This window comes from Microtus oregoni, unplaced genomic scaffold, assembly GCF_018167655.1.
Source record: "Microtus oregoni isolate MIOR12 unplaced genomic scaffold, Mior012 000022F_ref0000154, whole genome shotgun sequence".
Classification (NCBI taxonomy): domain Eukaryota; kingdom Metazoa; phylum Chordata; class Mammalia; order Rodentia; family Cricetidae; genus Microtus; species Microtus oregoni.
This window is the reverse complement of record NW_024543081.1, coordinates 23,829,462-23,845,718: the sequence shown is the minus strand read 5'-3', so window position 1 is coordinate 23,845,718 and position 16,257 is coordinate 23,829,462. Positions and strand designations below refer to the sequence as shown.

The window sequence follows — 16,257 nt, the reverse complement described above, 5'->3', positions numbered from 1 at the left end:
ACCTGCCATTCCAAACACTGCAGCCAAGGGTCCCAGATGGATGGGGTAGATGAACTCCTTCTTCTCACTAGGACTAGCTAAGAGCACAGAGCACTGCAGGTAAGATAAACACAGGGAAACTCACACTTGAAACAGGCCAGCTCGCAACCATGGGGCCTGGGAAACAGCACAGCAGTGACACGCTTTGGATTTTGTCCTGCCTCCTGCAACTAGCCTGGAGCTGAAGAGGTTATAGATCTGGAAACAATAGCCCAAGCCTGTTTTCCATCCAAAGGACAAGCGAGTGCAAACAAGCAAAACAGGCACTCTACCCACCATAAGCAAACACCTCAGTAAACAGTGGCCCTTGGCCCCATCCCACATTCAAAAGTTGAGAGAGAACAGAACTCTCACAAGCATCCAACCATAATGACATGCCAGCCCTCACTCCACTTAAGTGCTACAGGAGAAGAAGCACTGAGATATGTCAGCCCTGCTAGTCCTGGTTGGCCTTGATACAGCAGCAGAGGCACTCAAGAGCCTAGATTCCACTGCCCTACCGAGTGCTATAAGAGTCAGTAAGGACCTAAATTCCACCAGTTCTCCCAAGAGTCAATGCAGGTAACGTGGAGTCTGGACTCCATCACCTAGCCTAGTGAAAGTCTAGACTCCACCATCCAGCTCATTGGGAGTCTGCACTCCAACACCCAGCCCAGGGGGAGCCTAAACTCTAAGATCCAGCCCAGTGTCGAATGCAGCAGCAGGAAGGATGAGTTCAATTCCACTGGAAGTGGTATCACCCTCTACAACGGAGCCAAGGGAGCCAGTCGCTGTTCACTCCCCGTGAACAGAGTATGTAAGACCCAGGATTTCACACCTAAGACAGCCAGGATTCAGTCACTGTTCACTCCCTGTGACTCATCAAGAAGCAGGGGGAAAGTATGTGGAAGGACAGAAGGCCATGAACAGACATCAAGATGACACAGACAGCAGGAAGATTTGATGAGGACTAAAGCAACCATCACAATAAAAAAAAATGTCTTCAAAAGCAAATTGAACTGGGGGGGTTCCTCACTGATAGACAAAGTAAAGAAATACCAACTGGAAAGTTTAGAACAGAAAACTAAAGCAACTACTACCAAAAAAAAAATAAATAAATAACATTCAAAAGCCTTCATTGGTGAGCTCAAAACAAGATAAAAAAAAAAAAAACAGGAAAGATGGTGGTGCTGATGCAAAGAAGCAGGATACAAAAAAAGAAAGAAAGAAAATGATAAAAAAAAAAAGAAACAGGATACATCAGATACATCAGAGGCCCAGAGAGGACAGTGAGTAGCACGCAGGTACCCAGGGACCACAGCAACAGAGCTAAAACTCTGTCATCAGAGCTCAGGGATGAGGAAAAGATGTTGAAACTGAGAAAAATGTGGTAAGAAAGGACAACTGAGAACTTCTAAATTTTTAGAAAAATAAATGAATGTACTGGAGAAGCTAAGCAAATCTCAAACAGGATAAACTTCAATAAACTTACTCTAAGAAATATAATCAAACATTTGAGAAGTAAAAATAAAGAAATAGTTTAAAAAATAGCAAGAAAGGAAAAATAATATATTTCCTATCAAAAAATCATTTAGGAGACAGCATATTTCTCAGCAGACAATAGAGACCAGAAGGAAGTGACACAATCCATCTAATTTCAAGCACACTGCTGAGACTTGTAGGTAGGAAGAAACACAGCTCACAGAGGCACAGCCAAGGTACAATCTGTGTTAAACTCCATCTCTGAGAACTGGTGTAGAGATTCAGATTCTAAATTCCGAGCTGCACAGACCACACTTCCCAGTACATTTCATGCTGCCTCCACTAGAGCTGTAGCCACAGCCTCAATAGCCCAGCATCTTCCTCTTACTAATAATACCAATGGAGATCCATTAAGAACCCATCAGATAGATGAATTAATGACTGCAAAACACTTAAGCATTTATCAGTAACCACAAGAAGACAAAATGCTACAATGCTAGGTTATTAAATCACTCCATATAAAGACTGTACATTAAAAATCTCTCACTTCTGCTCCTTGATTAGCATAAATCACCCTCTCTACTATCCAACTATCTTCTATTTGGATGTCTTAACTGCAAGAGAAATCAACAACGAGAGCCAAGTCCCTATTGCACTGTCTGTCTTATGAGAAGAGGTGGCAAGAACGCCCCTTATATTTTTTGTTTTCCTGCTTCTCATTTGTCCTTAAGTTATTAAATTCATAGAAGCTAGCAGCTCCCAAATAGGAGTGGAAATATTTTAGCAACATAAAGCCAGACTGCTGTCATGTCCAACATAATGAACAAAGTCTCACGTTGTGCAGATTTGTGCAATACCACACCCCCTTCCGATTGCCTCCCTGGTACGGCAGGCAGTGCCCCAGTCATAAAATGCCACCTCCCTCAGAATCTGAGATTCTTTCTTCTATCTCTTGTATTCTAGGCAGTTTGGATGCTCACCTTACTAGACCTGGATGGAGGTGGGTGGTCCTTGGACTTCCCACAGGGCAGGGAACCCTGATTGCTCTTTGGGATGACTGGGGGGGCGGGGGGACTTGATTGGGGGAGGGGGAGGGAAATGGGAGGCAGCGGCGGGGAAGAGACAGAAATCTTTAATAAGTAAATAAATTTAAAAAAAATACCACCTCCCTTTATTTTCTTCATGTGTAGGAGGAGTGTTTCGCCTATATGTACACACATGTGTATACCACCTGCATACAGTGCCCTTGTAGGTGAGAAGAGGGCATCAGATCCCCCTGGAACCGGAGTTACAGATGGTTGTGAGCTACCACGTGGGTCCTGGGAACAGAAAGCAGGCCCTCTCAGGGAGCATCAAGCACTCAGAACCACTGAGTTACCTCTCCAGTCCTCACCCTTCCTTTATCTTTAAGGGAAGAAAATCAGGTTAGGATGTTTCCCTTCACTCCTGTGAATATGTCCCCTGTTGTCACTGTCATCACAAACAGCATCACCATAACCACTCCTGTCATCATCAACACCATCTTCACCATGGTCCCGAGCATCACCACTGCTGTTATTAGCACTAGCATCAACACCACCTTCACCACTTTCATTACCACACTACCATCATCTTCATCACCACTATCATCATCATCTGTGGTGGTCTGAAAGAAAAGGACCCTGTTTTGGTCATGGGGAATGACACTATTAGGAGGTGTGGCCTTGTTAGAGGAGGTGTGGTCTTGTTGGAGAAAGTGTGTCACTGTGAAGGTGGACTTTGAGATCTCCTATGCTCAAGCTATGCTCAGTGTAGCACGCAGTTGCAACTGTTGCCTGCAGATAAAGACCTAGAACTCTCAGCTCCTTCTCCAGGACTACGTCTGCCTATGTGCCACCATGAAGATAATAGACTAAATCTCTAAAACTATAAGCCAGCCCCAATTAATGTTTTCTTTTGTAAGAGTTGCCATGGTCATGATATCTCTTCACAGCAATGGAAACCCTAAGACACCACGACACTATTAAAACGTGCTGGAACTAAAATTTTAAAAGGATGTAGGAGACAGGAGGAGGTTTAAATTCATCAAGCTCTCACCATCTCCAAGTGGCATACAGGGCTCACACTAAGTGTTCTTAATCTTCAAAGCAATCCTCTGAAATGAGTTTTATTATTCTATTTCTCCACTGTCGGACGGCATCTATTTTAAAAAGTACTAACACTTTCTATGTCACTAAAGAGACAAAAACACAGATAAATAAACTAAGACATGCCAGCTTCTTATCACACCAACTAAAAGATGCCTCTCGGTGTTGGAGCTGCCTGAACACCACAGTGTTCCCACAACTGAATAGAAGCAACACAGGTCCAGCACACAGTAAGTACAGGGCAGCCTGGGTATGAACACAGGAAAGCTTGACTCCTGCTCCTTCTCCCCCTGTACAATCTCACTTCCCACTCTGCACACAGCACTCTGCAAGCCACTCCTTCAAGACAAAACTAGAGACAGCTGAATAAACAGTAGCAGGCACTGCCACACGCCTGCCACACTACTTTACCAAGATGCTGCTCGCCCAAAAGCACCTCTACCTTTCCTTAAGACACTGGCACCCCATCAGTAAGTCAGAAGACATGGAGACATTGTAAGAAGTCACATTTCTACCATGTGTAAGATTTATTAACACAGAATCAACCTATTATGTGAAATGAGTTGTCTTCCTTAAACACGGCACCGTTGTGCCATTGGCAACCCTGGCCAGCTGGACAGAGGAGTCCTGCAACTAAGACAGACACAAAGACATTATCCTGTGTTACAGGCAAGCGAATGTAACTTGTCTAAGAGGGTGGGCTTATAGGACCATGGAGTTCAAAGGTTACGTGCTCAACTCCAAGGGCAAGTCTAAAAATGAGGAAGTAGAAAAGTATCCTGTCCATGCAAACACCTACACACACAGAGCAGCTGTGTGTGGAGGAGGCTGGAACCCCTGTAGATAAGGAACTGGCCTGTCAGGGGAAGTGAGGCTCATCAGGCCCAGGAGATGCAGACACATATCAGCAGGGTGTGAGAGGGCAGCAGCAGCCAAGGAACAAAACTGAGACCCTGACTCCTTGCAGAACAGACACCTCCATGCAGGCAACCACCTCCTCAGAAGCCACCCTGGATGCATGATCAGCCAGGAAGTGCCAGGAATTTGGTTGTCCAGGAGGCCTGGAGTTAGCAGGCAAGTATAGGAAACCTGCTACCATCAACTGTGTTCTAGGTCTAGGCAGCAGGACTCCAAATGCTGGATCTGCGATAGGAATCCCCCGAAAGGCAGATAAATGAGATTGGGCAGACCAAAAAAGTCCACACAGTCCAAGGGCTGCCAGTTTGCAGTTTCTCATAAAAGCTTTCACACCTAGGTGAAAGCTGGGAGGTAGCTGCTACCCTGCAGGCAGACAGCCAGAGAAAGCACTGTGAGGAAACAAAGCAGAAACTCAGCTTGCTGTGAGGGTGAAAGGAAGTAGCTGGGATTCAGCTCAGCCCATCCCCAGAGCTCCCAACAGTCAGGGACCAGACCTGACTAGTAAGGAACAGTGCTACTATTTTCTACTTTACAGTCTTACTTGAGTTTTCAAGTTTCTTTAGAAATAAAAAAAGGATATTAAATTGAAGAAATCACCTGAGTAAAGTAATATTTCATTTTTATTTTAATAAAGCTTGCCTGAAGATCGGAGAGTAAAACAGCTGCCCTGGTCAGCCTTAACAGACCAGGCACTGGTAACACACACCTTTAGTCCTAGTAGCCACACTAATTTGTCATAAAACTGGGCAGTAGTGGTGCACGCCTTTAATCCCAGCACACCAGAGGAATATAAACCAAGAGGAGACAGCTCTCAGTCTCAGCCTCATTCTGAGGATTCCAGGAGGCAGGATCGCCATTTCAGACTGAGGTAGAAGTAAGAGTCAGTGGCTGGCTGTTTTGCTTTTCTCACCTTCAGGTTGAACCCCAATATATGTCTCTGGGGTTTTGTTAATCATGATACACCTGAGTGCTGAGGAGCTAGCCTAGTGTTGCACAAGCATGGCCTGAGTTCGGATCCCTTGCACCCATGTAAAAAGCCAGGTGGTACTGCACACCTGTAACCCCAGCATTGGAGGACAGAGACGGATGGACCCCAGGAGTTCAGTAGTCAATCTGTCTACCCAAAATGACAAGCTCTAAGCTCAGTGAAGCAATCAATTAAGAATGGCAGCACAACAGCAACCTCTAACCTCCGTATGCATCTGCGTGGGCAAAGGCACAAGCACACACGTGTGCACATACATACATACACAGATACATATATAAACATGCAAACACACATACATACATACACAAACAGATACATGCACACATACAGAAACATACACACACAAACATACATATATAGAAACACACACATGCACATCCATACACACACACACACACACACACACACACACACACGAGTTGGTGTCAGGAAGAAATAGATAATGAAACAAAACACTTGCATGTCCTTCTTGGAAGATGAAGACAAAAATCCCCAACAGCTCTGTCGTCAGAGAAGCCGCCTAATACTTGGCACCAGACTGGGAAAGACAATGAGACCAAGGCCAGCTCTGGACACAGTGGGAAACCAAGCCTCAGAATTAAAGACTGTAAACATTCTCCTGGTGGGGGTGAGCTACGTGGAGACTTGTAAGGGCTTTTCCCCGGTCTTTCTCTCACAGGAACAGCCTAGACTGATAGGATGACCCAAAAGAAGCAGGAAATTAGTTTAACCAGATCACAAAGTCATTAAGTATGTATTAAATGAGAAAATATACTTTTGATGCAGAAATTTAATGTATTGCAACTAGACAGTTTATGGGCATGGTAGGTGCAGACTGCCTAGCCTCAAAGAGACAGATTCCAGTGCCACAATGTGTAGACCAAGGGAGTGGAGGACTTGATGAGCAGAGGGTCCTGGGAAGAGGGGACCTAAGGGAGTGGAGGACTCGATGAGCAGAGGGTCCTGGGAAGAGGGGACCTAAGGGAGTGGAATGCAGGTAAGTTTGGGGAAGTAGAAGACCTACCCAGAGTTCAGAGTTCTACATGTGTGCACATGCCTTTCAAAAACAACGCATCAAGATTCCACAGCTCAGAGAGGCATCCCTGTCAACCCAGTTGGAGTCTAAGAATCTCAGCAGTGAATAATAGCCACACCTTCTTCACACCTGTGACTACACTTGATCATCACTGCTGTCCTGGAAAACAGCCGCCATCACGTCCATCATCACCATCATTGCCATCATCATCATCACTACCTTCATCAGTCACCCTCACCATTATCATTATACCATCACCACTGTCTCCCCCATGAGCATAACAGCAGAAGCAGCAGCAGCAGCACCACTATCACCCCACGACCATAAACAGCAGCACCACCATCACCACTATCACCCCACGACCATAAACAGCAGCACCACCATCACCACTATCACCCCACGACCATAAACAGCAGCATCACCATCACCACTATCACCCCACGACCATAAACAGCAGCATCACCATCACCACTATCACCCCACGACCATAAACAGCATCACCACCATCATCACTACTATCACCCCACAACCATAAACAGCACCATCACCATCACCACTATCACCCCACGACCATAAACAGCAGCACCACCATCACCACTATCACCCCACGACCATAAACAGCAGCATCACCATCACCACTATCACCCCACGACCATAAACAGCAGCACCACCATCATCACTATCACCCCACAACCATAAACAGCACCATCACCATCACCACTATCACCCCACGACCATAAACAGCAGCACCACCATCATCACACTGTCACCATAATCATCACCACCATCATTATCTGCATTTATAGAAGACAAGCCTAGAGCTGAGAGACATTAATGAACTGCCAAAGAGCTCCCATCCAGATAAATAATACTAACACCAAAGCTTCACCAAGACCTTCCTAGCTGACTGTCACATCAGCCGGCCTGTGGTGTCAGCGTGTACTTTGATGAAATACTCATGCTAGTCTGGGTGTCCCCAACTCAAGCAGCATCATAATAAAGGAGTAATTATAACTTGGAAGAGGCAGTAGATCAGAAAAGGAACTTTGTTCCTTTTGTGTTATTACTTGCTACAGTTTATTTCAAGTAGCAATAAACCAGAAAACAGGAAAGAGCTTGATGTGAATTCACCCATACCATAAATATGTATTAATCTCGTCCACTGCACAGCTTGGGAACAAACCCCCCGTGAACAACCATTCCAGATGAACTTTCTAGCAAATAAATGTGCTAATATCTCCCTCTGGTGGCCATCTACGGCAGTACAGCAAAGTAAAAACAAAGCTACCACTGACTTTGCTGGACACTATCACTCTACTTAATTAACCTTTACATTTACCTCCCCAAAGAAAGGCTTTTGTGTCCATTTGTCAAAGAGAAGAGTAGGCCGGGTAAGGGATGACTGGGTCACCCATCTAAAGTCGCCATTTGATTAGGCTGTTTTTCCACAGTCAGAAGAGACTTGTCCTGGCAGCCCAGCTGTACCTGGCCAACCCTGACTGGTGAGTCGGGCCAGACCTAACTCTCACAGACTATCCTCATCACCAGCCCTGCCTGGCCCATTCCTGGTCTTCCTAAAAGTTACTCTCAAATCCCCGGGCTTTCCCATCGCTGCGGCGCACAATTCTGTGTGGCGGCGATGATGCTAAGGAGGCTCGGCAGAGGCGCATGTCTGCACTGATGTGAAGGGCAGTATGGTGGCTGGAGTAAGAACAGCCTCCATGGGCTCATATATTTGAATGTGCCGACAGCAGGAGTGGCACTATTTGGAAAGTTTCGAAAGACTAACAGGTATGGTCTTGTTGGAGGAAGTGTGTCACTTGGGATGAGCTTTGAGGTTTCAAAAGCCCTTTCCAGGCCCAGGCTCTCTGCCTAACCGGATGTAGCTCTCAGCTACTGCTCCAGAGTCTGCCTCCATGGCACCATGATGATAAACCAAACCTCTGAAACTGTAAGAAAGCCCCCCAGTTAAACACTTCCTTTCATAAGAACTGCCTTGGTCGTGGTGTCTCTTCACAGCAATAGAACACGGACTAGGACAGACAGTGGCTGAGGCGTGCACTGTGTCAAACAGGTCAGGCTTCCCCAGTGTGACTGGGGCTGGAGCCTCCATCTCCTGATCTGTTACAGGTCATGTGACATCCACTCAGCTACTCACCTACGTGACAGATACTCTACCAACATATTATGCTTTGGTCTAAGAAGATTTAGACGGCTAATAATAAAGGAAAGGATGGAGGAACAAATGGATATTCTGGCCCCAGCTTCAATCCAAGTAGCTGTGTGACCCAGGGCAAGGTGGCTCTAGCCTCCGTGAACTTGTTTCTTCCTCTGTGCAGAGCTGTGGAGGACAGCAGCATGCTGAGAACACCATGCTCCTGCCTCAGAGCCTGTAGCCTAGAGACTCTACCCTACACCACACAGCAAAGGGCATCACTTAGATGGGAGCCCGAGCCTCTCACCTCACAAGGCTCTAAATCCCTTCAAGTCTCATCTTCTCATCTGAATGACAAACAGCTCAAGCTGTTGGCTGCGAATGTTTGGAAGTGGAAGCTGGTCTTAGGCTAGCCATATCCAAAGCCTGTGAAAACCAAGTCAAAGCAAGGGGAGGGGAGAGACAGACTGCAGCCTTCCCCACCCAAGAGACCTGGCAGCTCTATCGGACCGATGTCTCAAGAAACACACACCTTTAATGTGTAGAATTTCCAGGCATCTCATAAAACGTTGATGCACACGCCAACCTCTATAGCTCACAAAGTTAACATGTTTATTAAATGCCAGGGAGAAATCCCAAAGGTGTTTCTCTGCTGAATCTGAATTAACAGAATAAAATGAGGAATGCTTGATCCCAGCTATAATTATGGCTGCGACAACAGTTGCGTTCTAATTTTATGCATACACATTTCTTCCATGCTAAAGCTTGGCACGAAATTTTTTGAGTTATTTTTAAGCACTCTCAAAGTGAGTGAGTCCTGGGCCATAAGTATATTCCCACTGAACAGGGTAATCATACTGGGAGGAGGGGCTCTTCCCACAGGAAACCACCACAAACACCGATAGAGACAGGGATAGCCCCTGAATCCAGCAGACCAGTGGGAATGTGGGACCATGAGGCCCCAATACAGAAACCAATAGCACAATCCATCAGATTGCCACTACCCCTAACTCACCTGATGACCCTGAAGCAACCAAGTCTCTGCCACTATTTCCATGCTGAACATAAAAGCAGCCAAACCTGCATTTTGCCAGTATCTGAGAGGGAACCATGCCCACAGACGGCAGCACTGTGTTCACAAGTGCCTAGCTTTCGTTTTCTGGCTTTGCTCATCTTCCTTCTGAAACGACGGCTGTTTTCAAGCTACTGGCAACAGTGTCCCATCAGACATCACAGACCAAGACCACATGTCATAGCCAGCAACACACCTGGAGCCACTTTCCCCTTTCTGAACATGCAGACTCAGCTCGGATACCATATCTACAACTGCCCTCGCTGACCCTGCAAGGATGGCAGGGAGGTAATGGGGGAGCCATCATATGGGTGATAGGAGCATTACCGGTTAACAAAGTACTGATGCTGAAGAAAGCAGGCAGCACTTTAGATCCTAAAGTCTGGCTAGCTAATACTACTGACTGCTTCTCCACCTGCATCCTCAGTCCTCTGAGACATGCATACATGTGAAGTATAAATGTGTGTGCACGTGTATATCCTTGCACACATACATACAAGCAAAAGCGCATGCATAGACACATGGGCAAACAACACACATCTGTGCATATATATATATATATATATATATATATATATATATATACACACACACACACACACACACACACACATTTACTTTAGGGAAACAAAGAGCATAGGCAATTCAGTAACTACTAAAACAAAAGAGCATCATGGTGAAACCAAAGAGAAATGAGAAGAAACAGGAAGAAGGGAAGAAAAGAGGTCAGGGAATGAAGGGAAGAAAGAAAAGATGACAGGTATTAAGACAACCTGTCAGAAGCCAGGATGTAAGTGAGGGGAGGTCCAGTTGAGAAAGGTGAGATCAGCCTCTCCATATAGGTCCAAGTTCTGCTCACATAATCTTCCCCCTGCACCTTCCAGCAGGACCCCTGCACCTTCCAGCAGGACCCCTATACCTCCAGCAGGACCCTGCACCCTCCAGCATGACAAGACCCCTATACACTCCAACAGTATCCCCACACCCTCCAGCAAGATGTCCGCTCCCTTTAGCAGGACCCCTGTACCCTCAGCCCAGCAGGACAAGGAAGAAGTGTTTCAGAAGGCCAACAAAGCACAGAGGAAGGGCAGGACACTGAAGGAGGGGCAGACAGGCCATACAGACCCACTGTCCTGTTTAGCTGCCATTTCCTCTTCTGGCTTGATGTTCAAGAGTAAATTAGTTTGTTCCCAAGTGGCTCAGACACTGTGGTTGTCATAGGACAGTGCTCTGTCCCCTCCACATGTATGCAGTCTGTAGACACACTGCTTCTTAGGAGAGGGACCCAACCTCTGGCCTGATCTGGCCTGACTCAACCCACTTCTATGTAGGCAACATTTCCAATCAACAAACCTGAACCTAGCATACTTTGTGGACAAGCTGAGTAGGAGGAGCTTGCTAGTTAGACAATCCACTGAGGAAAGTCAGACTTGTAAGTGACCACCTGCCAGGCAGGGTGGACTCCACAGATCCCTTGTTCCTCTAGCGTATGAGGAACCGTCTCTGAAGATGGTCCTGTCTGTGGGACACTGGCAAGGGTGAGTCAGAGGTGCACTCCACAGACACGTGAGGAACCACACCCACTCCAGCTCAGGCACAAAGAGAAGGCCCAGTGCTTTGTCTCTACAAGCACTGCCAAATGAAACAGGAGTCGCCACAGGTGGGACTTTAAACTTCTAGAAGCCACATTAAAATAAAATGAAGCACACACAAGACGACTTTTAACAACTTTATTTAACTGAGTATACCTACAACAGCATCCACCCTGCAGTCCATTTTCAAAAGCCCCATAAGGAAATCCATCCTTTTGTACCAATTCTTCAAACTCGAGAATCTTTGTCACCTACATCCTGGCTTGAGCTAGAAACAAACCCGATATGCACTCACACTGTTTTCAGAACCAGGAATGTCTATCACTGTATGTCAGAGTCATGGCAGACACATCCCCTCCCTGACCCCCAGGAGGCTGGGACAGAGCCTCTACCACTCAAGTCTTTGGAGATCAGTGAGTTAGGAGAGTGGAGATGCAGAGGTAGCAAGCTGGAAATACAGGCTGTGAAATTACCACAGCGTTAGTCACAGTCTGCAGGGAAAGGCAGGTGACAGAGGGACGTGTTCATTTATTACTGTCACAAGCCTAAATGCCGGCTGTGTGCTCAGGGCTCCAGAGGTCACAATCAAAAAGGATAACGGCCTGGGTAGAAGCTGGAGGCAGATGTGGGAAACATGCTAATTCAAATTCATATTGTAAATGTCTGCTTTACTTAGTATAAAAGCCTGAGATTGGTCTTACTTATTAAGTGCCCAGGGTCTCAAAATTAATTCCAGGAATAAGAACTGCCCTTTAATATTCAGACATCACTAAGGTCTTTTGCAACTCTAGAGGAGAACTTTAAATTTAAGAAAAACCAGAAGGGAAAGAAGTTTCCAAGTCACTACCCACCCACCTACCCTCAGCTCACCCAAATGATCCAGCTCCTCTTCCTGAAGACAAAATATGAAATAAGTTTTAGATCTATTCTCTAAATCACTGTTCTGTGGCTCTTATATTCAGTGGCTTCATAATTCCGTATTTAATGAATGCCCGGGACGTGTCACATCCTCTGCCAGGCACAATTAGAAATGAGGAAGATGCAGGCCTCCCTCCAGGACCACAAATGAGCCAGTGCAGTTGTCAGTGCTGTTCTCTGGGACTCTGTGGACTCTTGCCACTGGGGGGGGGGGGGGTGCTCAACTACAGTCTGCAGGGTCAGACAGCCCTGCCTCACACACCAGCGTCACTCTGCAGGGCAGCTGCCACCACTTTTATGCTAGTGGGAACCTCAGAGAGTCAGGCCCTCGCCGTAAAGGCTCCTGGGAGCGCTACCCCACGGAGACACTGGCAGCCCAGCCCTCTCACAGTTCAAGGCTGTGAGGAAGCAAGTGGGCAATGAGAACTCTGGCCGGGGCAGCTAACTCCAACTCAGGCACCTCCACAGAGGGCGAGACACAGCGCACCTGCTCCTGTCTATCAAATTTGCTCATGAATTCAAGACCTGTTCTTGAAGTCTGACTCAGCCTTGTTCTCACAGAGAGGTTTCTGTGAACATTTTCATCTGGCTTTCCAGAGTTCCCTACATCCTACTTATTGGCTTGGTAGGACAACCACAACTTATAACAACAGATTTAGTGGTGGGCTTATCTGTTTTCCCTGATATAAGCTCTTAAAACATCAATAGCATGCAATTTAAAACGTAGTTTAAGTCCTGAAAATGGGAATGTTAAGCATTACCAAAGACGTTCCCTCTGCTCAGAGCAATGCTGTACTTCCTCTGTGGTGAGGGCAGGATACTTCCCATCTTCACCTGAGGACCCTGAGACCAGGAACCAAGGCTCTCCTAACTCCTAACTCCAAGCAAAACAGGCAGGACCCTGAGCTGGATAAGAAGTTGAGGCTCAGGAGGACGACCCTAGTCCCAGTAGTGAAGAAAACAATGACAGCCAGCCCCATAAGAATATATGCAGTGTCTAGATGATAGATTTAAGAAATTCATATGAGATGGAGGCCAAGTGCCTGGATAGGAGATGCTCACTGAAGGCCAGCAGAACCTAGGCAGCACAGCCTAGCTTAAAGCCTTAGTTCTATTCCAATGCCATCCAGGGCTTCTGTGCCTTTCCTAGAGACACATCCTATCCCCAATTTTCTGCAGGTCTCCATGTTTACAACTCAAAAAGAAGAGGAAAAAGTAAAAAGAAAAATTTGCCCTCTCACTGAAATACAAGGAATATACTGTCCCAAAAAATCATATATTCAATACAAATAAATAAACAGGTATAGAAACCCTACAGTGAAATCAAGAAGACTTAAGTGATCTGTTCACATTTTACAGGGATGTGTGTAACTGCACTGAACAGGAGAGGCAAGATGATCCCGAGAGACTTTGGAGAGTGGAATCTGCACCAAGGGTTCAAGCTATAGAGGAAAAACCTCAGATTAAGGAAGGAGCTCTGTCAGCAGACATCCTTCACAGAGGCACAGGTTTGGGATTCAGAAAGTCCTTAGTGTATTCTAGAAAGGAGCAAGACACCAGGCAAGCTGTGGGCTTGAGAAGATTTTCTTTCTACCAGGAAAGGGATGTATGAATGTACCATATTGGGAGGAGAAAACATTAACTTGGAATTGTAAAGTTCTATATAAAATCAACAACCTTGCATATAAAAATATAGACGGAATGTGGGTAAGCAAAGATGCATTATATACTATACATATAAAGAAACATCCATTTCCTAGCTGTGTATACAGAGAGGGTTGACACACCAAGGCCCATAGTGATATCCCCAGTCTTCAGCTTCCAATACCATGCTCCACTACAAGAAACCAGGTCTCCTGGGAAAAACATCGGGTCCCAGACCTGAAAGAAGGAAGAGACAGAATAAACCCATAATGAGGTGCTCAAGAAAAAGCAGACATATTAGACGGGCACAAGGTTTTCGGAGATTCAAACAGTCCAAACAGGTAATGTGAGCATCAGAAGAAACAATGAGAAAGGATTATAAATTACTGTCTAAATTAAGAGTCCATGAATCTCCAGTAACATAATTCAGTGAAAGGAAGACTTTCTTGGCCATGGAGAATGAATGCTCACTACTATGGTGATCCCTCAATAACACAAGCCTACATGCAAACACCAATTGTTAGCCCTAAATTCACAGTGTTTATATTCTGGTGTAGTTCATACTATGGTGGGGGGGGGGGGGCGTGCATCTCTGTAAGAGCAGAAGAAACCATTGAGCAAACACTGTAATGACTGAGATCGGCAACAATCAATGGAAATGTGGGTAGAGAAAGGTTTGAGGAGTGAGGTGTATCATGGCAAACAAAAGCTCAATGTATTTGCCCTGGGGTACTTAATGACAAAGGGAAATCAGCAGCCTCAAGACAATGAACTTGACCCCCTCAAGTACGCAGCATCAGTGGCAAGGAGATGACTGAAGATCATGGGACCACAGCAAGCAGTGCTGAGAACGCCACATTATTCCTGTGGTGATTGTGAAAAGTGCACAGCCAGGATTTGATCGTAAGGAAGCATTGTGCAGAGTAAAGGAAGGCTAAGCCTGCAAAACAAATGGCCATGCGCCTCAAATACCAATGCCATAAAACAGAGGTGGAGAAACAGCTCCTGCCAGGCAATGTGGTATTTCCCCCTGTATGCTGTGAATACTATTGGTTAATAAAGAAAGTGTCTTAGGCCTGTGCAGGGCAAAATAGAGGTAGGAGGGGGAAACTAAACTGAATGCTGGGAGAAAGAAGACTGAGTCAGCAGAAGCCATGTAGCCCCACCAGAGACAGACACCAGATGTAACATTAACCTAGTGAGCCACAGCCTCATGGCAATACACAGATGAATAGAGATGGGTTAGTTTAAGATATGAGTTAGCTAGAAATATGCTTAAGCTATTGGCCAAACAGTATTGCAAATAATGTGGGTTTTGTGTGATTATTTTGGGTCTGGGCAGCCAGGAAATGAACAAGAGGCCTCATACAACAAATTGGTGTGCCAATGTGGTCTGAAACATTTGGGGCTGATGCCCGTCACCCACTTCAGGTCTGGATACTTATGTGCCTACTCGGGGTCAGTAGGAAAGTAGCTGAGACCATGCCCATGGCTCAGCACTCCCCACCTAGGCATGTGGCGGAATCAGGTCTGCTAGAAGTACACAGGCAGAAAAGTGTGGCAGGGCTGCCATACACAGAGATATTTCCAGGCCATGCAGTCTACTGCATGGCAGATTTAGCTTTCATTCAGATGAAAAGGGTTTATATGTTGCATGGTGCTTCCCAGAGTTGAAATGTTGAGGAAGGCTCCCACCGGGGAGTCTCAGAGGCATTAAACATTCTTCCTCCATGCTGGACTGAGCAGAGCCAACAGGCAGGGCCTTGCTTATTGGCCCTAGCCATGCAAAATGGGTCGCCGTGTTAGACGAATGTAGGTAGGCTTGGGAGAGAGAAGAGAAAGAATATAGAAAGTTATAAAAAGAAGATTAAATGGCTTTAAAAAAAATAAAACAAAGTCTTTAAAGATAGAGTACAGACAGTTATAAATTAAAAGGAGTAATAAAATAATAAGCAACATATAGATTGAAAATATACATAAAGTCTGAATTATGTATATTATTGTGTTTTCTTTGAATTTTTTAACTGTGAAGGAGCTAAGTACAGAGAGACATTTCATTGTATGGGCTGCTAACCTAACCAAGCTATATATTTTAAAGATATCTTGATTCCAAAATTTGGGTCTAAGGATTTGTTGCTTTGCAAAAGAGGTTCTACTTTTGTTTCCACAGATGAGAACCTGTGGATTAATTCCAGACTAATTTGGTTTGATGGGCCAACACCCCCTGAAAGGTCGCTGTGAACACCCCCTAAAAAGTTACTTTGCCCAACATAAAGCAGGAAGCAGTTTGAAGAGAGCTATGCCCATA

The 16,257-nt window shown here is 45.6% G+C and overlaps 1 protein-coding gene across 3 annotated transcripts in view; it reads right to left on the bottom strand.

Annotated features, from left to right (window-relative positions):
• Positions 1 to 16,257, bottom strand: part of Zfat (zinc finger and AT-hook domain containing) — a 162,333-nt gene that overhangs the window by 134,001 nt on the left and 12,075 nt on the right. The window lies entirely within an intron of this gene.